We start from the raw sequence: 10,283 nt of genomic DNA, 5'->3' as shown, positions 1-10,283 counted from the left end.
TACCCCCTTATAAATACCTAATAAAGATACAGTTCTGAAGAGTTACAAGAATCATCTTCCAGTTTTGGGATGTGAACAGTTTAACCTTTGTGAATGACATCTTTTTTCTTTTCTTTTTACTTCTGTATGCTTCTCTTGAGTTTTGTATTTAAAGATCAAATTTTCTGTTCAGTTCTGGTTTTTCTTTTATCAGGAATGATTGCAAGTCACCTATATCATTGAACGTCCATCTTTCCCCCTGAAAAAATGTACTGAATTTTTCTGGACAGTTGGTTTTTGGTTGTAATCCAAGCTCCTTTGCTTTGGAGAATATAATATTCTAGGCCCTGTGATCCTTTAATATAGAAGCTTAAGTCCTGCATGATCCTGACTGTGGTTCCACAATATTTAAATGGTTTCTTGCTCCTTGCAGTATTTTCTCCTTGACCTGATAATTCTGGAATTTGGCTACAATATTCCTTGAAGTTTTCATTTTGGGGTCTCTTTCAGGAGGTGATCAGTGGATTCTTTCAATGACTATTTTGTCTTCTGGTTCTAGGACCTCAGAGCAGTTTTCCTTGATAATTTCTTGAAAGATGCTGTCCAGGCTTTTTTATCATGATTTTCAGGTACACCAATAATTCTTAAATTATCTCTCCTGGATTTATTTTCCAGCTCAGCAGTTTTTTCCAATGAGGTATTTTACATTTTTTAAAAGTTTTTCCTTTTTTTATTTTGTGTGATTGATTCTTCACATCTCATAGAGCCATTAGCTTCCACTTGCCCAATTCTAATTTTTAAAGAATTGTTTTCTTCAGTGTGTTTTTGTACCTCCTTTTCCATTTAGCCAGTTCTACTTTTCAAGGAGTCACTTTCTTCAGTGGATTTTTTCCATTTGGCCAATTGTATTTTCTAAGGAATTGTTTTCTACATTCAATTTTTATCCTTCCTTTTCCATGTTGCTGGCTTTCTCTTGAATACTTCTTATCTCTTTTTCCCTGTTTTTCTTCTACCCATTGACTTTTAAAATCCTTTTTGAACTCTTCCAAAAAGGCTTTTTGGGCTTGAATCCAGTTCATATTCCCCTTTGAGGTTTCTTATTTGGATATATTACAGTGTTATCCTCTCCTGAATTTGTTTTTTGATCTTCCCTTTCCCCATAGAAACAGACTATGGTCACTGTTCACTTCTACTTTTTGCTCAGTTTGTAGTCCTATTTCATGGATTTCAAAGTTGAGCTCTCCTGCTGGAGCACAGGGGCCCCTACCCCAACCTTCTTTTCCTAGAATTCAGGGACCTGGTCACTAGCTTTGCACACTGGGGCCTCAGGTGTTGGCCACTGGAGGCTGTAGGTATTTGGCAGCTTACCTTATGCTCAGCTGGTGTCCTAATGGTGGTGTCTGGCACGTGCTGAGGCCAGGTGGGGTTCTTCTGCTTTTCCTTAGGGTTAAACTGAAGGAGAAGGAGGTTTACTGATAGGAGATGCCTGCCCACCCCAGAGCTGCTTCTTAAAAGGAATATAATTGGTCATAATTCCAACAAAGGTACATGTGCAAAATCTTATTTGCCTACAATTTCCACCTTGGTCATTCTGAGAAAGGCTACAAGTAACATCTTTAGTAGTGGCAATCATTTGTAATCCAGTAGCACATAGAACAGAAATTCCACAGACAGGCTTCCCAATTGTACTTTGGGAAGCTTCTACATGATCTTTTTTGCTTGAGGTTCCACTGAAACTTCATACGTTGCCATCAGCTTCCATTTAGAAGCATTGTCAGATTACGCCTGGGATGAGCGACAGGTGGTAAGGGGGAGGGTGTTGCTGTCTCTAGAAGGCAAAAAAGGCCAATGACCTGCTTCTAAGTAGTGGGAAGTTTATTGTAAGCAGCTTTTCTCTCACTTTGGTGAGAGTAACTGTGGGGTATCAGTACAGGCTTCATGAAGGAGGTACCTCCTGAGCTGAGCATAGAAGGAAGCTAGTGATTCTATGAGATAGACTTGAACACAGAGTTCATTGAAGGGAGATGAAAGATAGAATGTCACATAAAAAACAAGTAGGCCAATTTAGCTGAAATGTAGGGCGGATGAGGATGAGTACTGTTTCACACAACCATAAACATAGACTGTGGAATTATGTTTTGAAACGTTTATAAAAAGAAACAAACATTTTTATTTTATCTTAGAGGCAAGAAGGAGCGTAGCTTCTTGTTGGGCAAGAGATTGATGTGGTCAAACCTGTGCTTGAGGAATATAATATTTGCAGTTACATGAAGAATAGATTGAAGAGGACTGAGACTGAAAGCAAGGAGATCAATTAAGAGATTTTTAGAGTAGTCTAGGTGAAAGGTGATGAGAACATGAAGTTGGTGGTGCTTCTGTGAGGAGAGAAAAAGGAACAAATATGACATACATTGTGGATGTAGAATTGAAAAGATTTGGAAACTGATGTGAAATGAAGTATGAGAATGATAGACTCATTGAGGATGGCTCCCTGGGCATCATCAACAGAAAATAGGAAGTTAAGAGGAGGGGTGGGCTTAGGGAAAAATAACAAGGAATTCTGTTGTGGAATGTGGTGAGTTTGACATGCCTATGAGCCATCTAATTTGAAATACACAGTAAGCAGTTGGTAATGTGAGACTGAAATTCAGAAATGGAATCATGAGTGGACATATAAATCAGGGAATCATCTGAGTAAAGGTGATAGTTAAACACAAGGGGATTGAGTAAAGAAAAAGAAGAGAAGAGGACCCAGGACCAAACCCTGAGGAATACTCTTACAAAAAGTATCCCTTCCAGATCTAACAATATAGAGGAATTATATTTTTTGTTTTGATACAGTAGCGTGGTTTAGGTGCAGGGGTGGGGAACATGCAACCATGAGGCCACATGGGGCCCTATAGGTCCTTGAATGCAGCCCTTTGTCTGAATCCAAACAGAACAAACCCCCTTAATAAAAGGATTTCTTTTGTAAAACTTGGACTCAAAGGGCTGCACTAGAGGATCTAGAGGGCCACATGTGGCCTCCAGGCCATTAGTTCACCAACCCTGGTTTAAGGTAAAGATTGTTTTGCTTTGGAGTCCTAGGGACTTGGGTTTGAAGTCTATATGTGCTACTTCCATAGGTTCAAGGAAATCACTTTTTCAAAGCTCAGTTTTGTGAGGCAGTTAGTGCTGTCCCTAGAAAGAGATGTCAGGGAGGCCTCCAATTCAATTCAACAAGTACTTATTTATTAAGTTTGTACTGCGAGCTAGGCACAGTACTATGTCCTGAAGGTAGAAAGATAAAATTAAGTAGTCCTTTCTCTCAAGGAGCTTACACTCTGTTGAAGGCAAACATATAGACACATCAGTAATTATCAAATACATGCAACACATTTCTGGAGGAAGGCTACAAGTTCTGTTACAAAGGGGAGTTCATAAAATAGCACAAGGATTCAGGGGACACAATGGAAGTGTGTAGAATAATGGAATGGGGAAACCAAGATGACGAGACTGATCCAGATGTGTGTGAGGAAGTTGAGAATGGTGAACAAGGAAGGGCATTTCAGTCTACACACATTATAAGTGAGAATCACAGAGATTCTGAGTAAAGCCATAGGGCAGCAGATTGGCACATCCTTCAAGAGTAATGAAAATAATGTTGACTCAGTCTCCAGTTCCTGAGAAAGAGGCACAAAGTTGATGTGGGAGGCTTGAGGTGGCATTATACACATGGCAATCTAGTTCTGCCAGATGGTCTAAGGATGTTGGACATGATTTTTATGTGTCTCTAGTTTTCTCTAGGAGTTTTCTTAGTGCTACTTTCACCTCCTTATTCCTCAGGCTGTAGATGAGGGGATTCAAGGTAGGTGTGAAGGCAACATAAAACACAGTGATGATCTTGTCCTTCTCTGGGGAGTACAGGGACTTGGGCCTCATGTAAAGAGACATTACAGTCACAAAGAATAGGATGACAACCAGCAGGTGAGAAGAGCAAGTGGAGAAGGCTTTTCTGCGCCCTTGGGCAGAGCGAATTCGAAGGACAATGTTGATGATGTGGGTATAGGAGAAAGTGATGAATATAACAGGGCACAAAAGGGTAAAGACACAAAGGATCTGTGAGACAAGCTCTGTCTGAGATGTGTCTGTACAGGAGAGGCGGAACAGAGCAGGCATTTCACACAGGAAATGATTGATAACATTATCCTGACAGAAGGAGAGCTGGAATGTAGCTACTGTAGCCACCAGGGATGCCAGAAAGCCACCCATCCAAGACCCAGTCACCAGGCTCACACATACACCTCTGTTCATTGTGACTGAGTATCTCAAGGGGTCCCGGATAGCAATATAGCGGTCATAAGCCATCACTGAGAGGATATAGCACTCTGCAATGCCAAAGGACAGGAATGTGTAGACCTGTATGACACAGCAGAAATAGGAGATAGACTTTCTTTCTGTAAAGAAGTGCCCAAGCATCTGTGGGAACACACAGGATGTATAACAGACTTCGATTATGGACAGATTGGTGAGGAAGAAGTACATGGGAGTATGGAGGAATGTATTTACTATTATCAACAACACAATGAGCAGGTTTCCCAGCAAGATCATCAGATAGATCATGAGGAAGAGAAGGAAGAGGTACACCTGGAGCTCAGGCCGGCTGGAGAGGCCAAGGAGGATGAACTCAGTCACTGAGGTAAGGTTGCTGCTCTCCATCTTATTTATGAATCTACTGAGGTAACATGGAATTATAAAGTGCTTTACATGTTGTAACTTTATGATTCTCACTATAGCCATTTAAATCAGGCAAGGAATATTGGTTTTCTCTTATTTCTTCTTCCTTTTCATGAACTTAACAATCATCCATAAAGAAAAAATGCCAAATTTATAAATAACAAAAAGAGGATTATATACAAAACCACAATCTGTTCTGTAAGAATTTTTTTACATTATATTTAGCAAGATAATAAAATTGCCATATTTGGTATTATTCCCTCTTGAACTTCATTCATCTTGTTTTCTTCTTGTCCTTAATTTTTTTTTTACTTATGCTCTTTTTTCTCTATGTGGTTACTGCCCACTAACTCACCTTCCTCTGACTAAATAAAATCCTTGCCTTGGAATAGGCAGGCAAAATAAGTCAATGTACTGACCATGCTGGACAACTATTATTGTGATTTTATAGATGAGTAAGCTGGAGCTTCGAAAAGTTAACTGACTTTCTGACAGCAGCACAGCAGATTAATGGCACACCTGATCCTTAGATTTTAAATCATGAAAATAAGTCTTCCTCATTCCAAGCCTAGCACTCTATACACCGTGCCACATATCTGCCCCACAAGTGCTATATAGATGTCAATAATTACTATAACTACTCAAAAAAATATTCTGTGGAGGGATTCATGAATGGGATGGATTATTTTAATCCCCTATAATTTGAAAAGTTTGAGTTTAATGAATGCATACTGAAACTATGGATTAGGACATGATCATCTGAATTTTCTTTTAACATTATGCAAACTTTAATCACAAGGTTCCTTTACAAAATCATTTTCCTAAGGAATTGAAAATAACATACAACTTGAAAAGAAAAATAAAATTTGCAATTTATGAATAACTCTAGTGGTATAAGGCCTGCTTATATATAAAAAAATGTTGTATACCTAATTAAAATCCTACCTTCTACAAGAAACCTTCTCTTATACCCTCTTAAATATAATGGCTTTCCTTTGTTAATCATCTCCTACTTATCTTGTATGTAGGTTGTTTTGTATATATTTGTTTGCATGTTATCTCTTCTATTGGACTGTAAGCTCCTTGAGGTCTGGGACAGTCTTTTACCTCCTTTTCTATCCCAAGCACTTAGTACAGTGCCTGATACATAGGTTTATTGATAACTGTTTATTGATTCATTGATTGATTACAGGGGTAGAAGCTGGCAATGAGGAGGAATGATGCATGAGCTCTACTGTAATTTGCTGACCCAATACCTTCCCAGCTGCACAGATAAGAGGTCACCAATCCTTCCCTCAAATTTCTGGATCTGATACAACAGGAACTCTTGCATTGCTGGCCTCCCTAGTCTTGCTTGGACAGTAATGTCTCAGCTCATGGGGAGGCCATGGAGATATCAAGAGGAGGGGATTCATCTCCTTACCCAGCTGTTCCTCAGTTCCATCATCTGACATTCAACAATCATACCTATGCAGGAGCAAAAACAGGTTCCAGGGACAAGACTCAGGTCATTTGAAAAAAACAATTAAGGAACCACACCTTCAGCACGTTTAGCCCTGAGATCTCCTTGCTTGCCATACAAGTGGTTTGTGTAGAAAAGAAAGTCACCAATCAGGGCTTTTTAAGGTTTTCCCCAGTTTTTGAAGCCCACTCAGTCCTGAAATAAAAAAAAAATAATGATATTGCATTCCCTTCTCCTCCACTTTCTCCTGTTATGCCTCTTACACTTGGTGCATTAAAAGTCATATATACTCATTGGGAAGGGGGATTTGGAAGAACTTTAGGCCAAACAGAATTATATTCCCAGTTCTAATAAAAAACAACTTTGAATCAAATCACAGCAACACCACCTGGCAAATGCATGGTGCTTTGAGGCAACCTAGAGTCTAGGCTCTAAATTGTCATCTCCTTTGATCCTCTCAGGATCCTTGTGCAGTTGGCAGGATAGCTGTTGACAGGTGAAGACAAATGAAAGACAAAAGAAAATTAAGTACAAAAGGAAGCTACGCATGACACAGAGTTAGCTGGGACTGGTTGCCAGGTCTCCTGACTCCCTGCAGAAAGATCTAATCACCATACCACACTACTCTTCTCACAAATCCTTATGTTGGAGCTCTATAATTTTCACCCCTAATACAATAATGCTGATTTACTCTCATGTTCCTTGTGTATTTGTGCCTGTTTTAACTTCTCCCTACACAAAATTCTAAATTCTGAAGCTGCTTTAAATGACACTTTGGTATTAATTTTGGAGTAAACTGTAGGAGTGGGAATAGGAGAGGCTCACATATTAATGACACCCCCAGAAGCTAACTAATACAAATCCGCGCTCCCCAGCTCTTACCCTGCTAGTCACTGACAATCTCAGATGTTAACCATCTGTGTTGTTTCTACTTCTTTGCTTCAGATGAGAGCAATTCAAATCCGGAAGTCAAGATTATAGATATCTGTTCTCTTTTCAGATGTGATGGTCATGAGCTATGAGGGTTTCCTAGTGAAGTTGATGGAAATAGGGGAATAGTGTCTGGGTTCATTACCTCTAGAAGTGAACAATGGGAGTCTATCTCAATGTAAGAATATTTACATAGTCTGGGAGCCTCTGGGATTTGATCCCCATGATTCCTCATTAGAGAAAAAGGGAATAATTGTTCAATCACTTTCTGGCCAATAGCCTTCTGGGTCCTTTGTTCCATTTTGAAAAAGAGTACTATGTAATGGGCTCTATATTCTGGGAATTTATGACTAGTGTCATGGAAGTTCCTATAAAATGTATATGGTTCACAGAGAACTGCTTCAGAGTCACTTTGGAGTCCTCTCACTTCGTTGGTGAATCCCCTTACCCCTAGTCAGACATAGATCTTTAAAGTAGAATGTCCAATCTGGCCAGCTGCCTTGACTTCATAGCACCCCTTCTCTCCCCTAAAGAATTCAATCATCTATCAATCTCAAGTGGAGAAACTCTGTAATGGGACCCTAAAATTAGGAAGGGTCCCTAAATAAGGAAAGATAAAGCTACTACCATCAATCCCCTGCCTACCAGGCACACCTCCCCAACTGAATAATTACAGGTTGGATCTCTAAAAGGCAAAGACTTTGGATTTTAAGGCCCTTTACACCATATCCCCCTTTTACTTTTCCAGTTTTCTTACATCGTACTACTCTCCATATACTCTACAACCTTGTGAAACTAATCTCTCTCATTATGCAATACTTTCTCATTATGCCATGTCTTTTCAATGCTCTCCAAATGTAGGTTACTCTTGGGGTCTTCCCTTCCTGGCTTCCCTAGATTCATTCAACTGTCAGTTAAAAACCTTTCATATTTAAGTTTTACTTTTCTCCCTTAATACTAGTGCCTTCCTTCTGATATTACCTTTATTTTATGTTCCATACATCTTGTATGTATATACTTACTTACATGTTGTCTCTCCCACTAGAATGTGAGCTCCATGAAGGTAGGGGTTGTTTTAGCTTTTCTTTGTATCTTCAGTTTTCATTTATTTATTTATTTATTTTTAAAATTTATTTGATATATTTAGTTTTCAGCATTGATTTTCACAAGTGTTTGAATTACGAATTTTTCCCCATTTCTACCCTCCCGCCCACTCCAAGATGGCATATATTCTGGTTGCCCCATTTCCCGGTCAGCCCTCCCTTCTGTCACCCCACTTTACTCTCATCCCCTTTCTCTTCTTCTCTTGTAGGGAAAGATAAATTTCTATGCCCCATTGCTTGTGTATCTTATTTCCTAGTTGCATGCAAAAACTTTTTTTGTTTGTTTTTGAACCTCTGTTTTTAAAACTTTGAATTCCAAATTCTCTTCTCTTCCCTCCCCACCCACCCTCCCTAAGAAGGCAAGTAATTCAACATAGGCCACATACATATCATTATGTAAAACCCTTCCACAATACTCATGTTGTAAAAGATCAACTATGTTTTACTCCTTTCTAACCTATCCCCCTTAATTGAATTTTCTTCCTTGACATTGCCCCTTTTCAAAAGTGTTTGTTTTTGATTACCTCCTCCCCCTGTCTGCCCTCCCATCCATTGTCCCCCCTTTTTTATCTTCTTCCTCCTTCTGTCCTGTGGGGTAAGATACCCAACTGAGTGTGTATGGTATTCCCTCCTCAGGTCCAATCCCATGAGAGCCAGATTTACTCATTCTTCCTCACCTGCCACCTCTTCTCTTCCTACAGAACTACTTTTTCTTGCCATTTTTATGCAAGATAATTTATCCATTCTATCTCTCCCTTTCTCCCTCTCTCAATATATTCCTCTCTTATCCCTTAATTTGATTTTTGTAGATATCATCCCTCTATATTCAACTCACCATGTGCCCTCTGTCTATATATATATATAAATACATCTACATATATACATACATAGACACACACATATGTGCATATGTACATACAGACACACACATACACGCACATATATATACATATATATACATATATATGTGTATATATATATATATATATATATATATCTGCATTTTCCTTTCAGCCACTATGATACTGAGGTCTCATGAATCATACATATCATCTTTCCATGTAGGAATGTAAACAAAACAGTTCAACTTTAGTAAGTCCCTTATGATTTCTCTTTCTTGTTTACCTATTCATGCTTCTCTTGATTCTTGTGTTTGAAAGTCAAATTTTCTATTTAGCTCTGGTCTTTTCACTCAGAAAGCTTGAAAGTCCTCTATTTTGTTGAAAATTCATAGTTTGCCTTGGAGCATGATACTCAGTTTTGCTGGGTAGGTGATTCTTGGTTTAAATCCTATCTCCATTGACCTCCAGAATATTGTATTCCAAGCCCTTCGGTCCCTTAATGTGGAAGCTGCTAGATCCTATGTTATCCTGATTGTGTTTCCACAATACTCAAATGGTTTCTTTCTGGCTGTTTGCAGTATTTTCTCCTTGATCTGAGAGCTCTGGAATTTGGTGACAATATTCCTAGGAGTTTTCTTTTTGGGATCTTTTTGAGGAGGCAATCTGTGGATTCTTTCAATTTCTATTTTTCCCTCTGGCTCTAGAATATCAGGGCAGTTCTCCTTGATAATTTCTTGAAAGATGATATCTAGTCTCTTTTTTTGATCATGGCTTTCAGGTAGTCCAAGAATTTTTAAATTATCTCTCCTGGATCTATTTTCCAGGTCAGTGGTTTTTCCAGTGAGATATTTCACATTGTCTTCTACTTTTTCGTTCCTTTGGTTCTGTTTTATAATATCTTGATTTCTCATCAAGTCACTAGCTTCCACTTGCTCCAATCTCATTTTTAAGGCAGTATTCTCTTCAGTGGTCTTCTGGACCTACTTTTCCATTTGGCTAATTCTGCCTTTGAAGGAATTCTTCTCCTCATTGGCTTTTTGGAGCTCTTTTGCCATTTGAGTTAGTCTATTTTTTAATGTGTTGTTTTCTTCAATATTTTTTCCAGCATTTTTGGGGGGGGTTTCCCTTAGCAATTCATTGATTTGTTTTTCATGGTTTTCTCTCATCCTTCTCATTTCTCTTCCCAATTTTTCCTCTACTTCTCTAACTTGCTTTTCCAAATCCTTTTTGAGCTATTCCATGGCCTGAGAC

At 38.8% G+C, this 10,283-nt stretch overlaps 1 pseudogene; it reads right to left on the bottom strand.

Moving 5' to 3' along the window:
• Positions 1-10,283, bottom strand: part of LOC118841651 — a 1,013,973-nt pseudogene that overhangs the window by 458,101 nt on the left and 545,589 nt on the right.

Source organism: Trichosurus vulpecula, chromosome 3 (assembly GCF_011100635.1).
Source record: "Trichosurus vulpecula isolate mTriVul1 chromosome 3, mTriVul1.pri, whole genome shotgun sequence".
NCBI lineage: Eukaryota > Metazoa > Chordata > Mammalia > Diprotodontia > Phalangeridae > Trichosurus > Trichosurus vulpecula.
This window is presented reverse-complemented; position numbering and strand designations above follow the sequence as displayed.